Source organism: Lucilia cuprina, chromosome 5 (assembly GCF_022045245.1).
Source record: "Lucilia cuprina isolate Lc7/37 chromosome 5, ASM2204524v1, whole genome shotgun sequence".
NCBI classification, from domain to species: Eukaryota; Metazoa; Arthropoda; class Insecta; order Diptera; family Calliphoridae; genus Lucilia; species Lucilia cuprina.
The window spans coordinates 10,010,840-10,011,964 of NC_060953.1; positions in this window are offsets into that span (position 1 = coordinate 10,010,840).

The window sequence follows — 1,125 nt, forward strand, 5'->3', positions numbered from 1 at the left end:
TCAGTATGTTATAGATTTCATCTTCGTTGACATATCCAACGTAGATTGAGTTTTGAACAGTAGTAATAGTATTATTTATAGTTTTTGTGTTACAATTATGAATTAGCTCTTTAACATTTGTGCTAAAACTTGATGCAAAACTATCTAATATATTGTCTATATTTTCATTTTTAAAGTTTTTTGTTACTATACTATCAATATTATTCGTTTTTTTGCCGATTATTTCATTTATCAATTGCCATGTCACACGTATATCATTTCTGTTTTCAATGAATTTATTTTTATAGTAGTTGTTTTTTTCATAGATAATTTTTTTATTTACAAAATTTCTAAAAGTTTTATATTCTTTTTCGATTATTTTATTTTTTCGATTATTCTTCCATTTTTTAAAAACTTTATCCCTAATATCACAATATTTTACAATTTCCTCACTGATCCACGGATTTATTGATCTTTTTTTTATTAGCTTTTTGTTTTTTAGTTGAATTTTGATAAATTTCACATAATAATTTATGTACATTATTATATAACACATTCGTTTTTGAGATTTGCATTAATTCATTCCAATTAGTATTTTGAATTTTTCTGTTAATCTTGTAATTATTAAATTGTGGCCCCTGGCTAATTAAGACTGGTTCGTTCTGCTTGTCTACTTCATCATCATCATAAAGACAGCAAAATAGAGAGTAATGGTCCGAAATGTTTGTTGTTATTATTACAGAATGTACTTTAGTTGTTGCTTTATTATTTCTAAACAAGAGATGATCAATACACGTGCTTGTGTTTTTGTTTACATCTTCACGTGTACACTCATTGATCATACTCTGCAGTCCATTGCTCATTACCATATTAAGGTATGTATTTGTTGTATTATTTTCTCTTATTAAGTCTATATTTACATCTCCCACAATAATAATTTCTTGTTTTTTCTTAATGTTGTTAATTATCATATCAAGTTCGGTGATAAACATAGGGACGTTTTCATGAGGGGGACGATACACAGAGAGCAAAAAAAATTGTTCTGTTGTTTATATTTATATCTAATTGTATTATTTCAAATGATTTTGGGGTAAGTGAAATTTCATTAAAGGTTAGATCTTCTGCAATATAGACAGCTATGCCTCC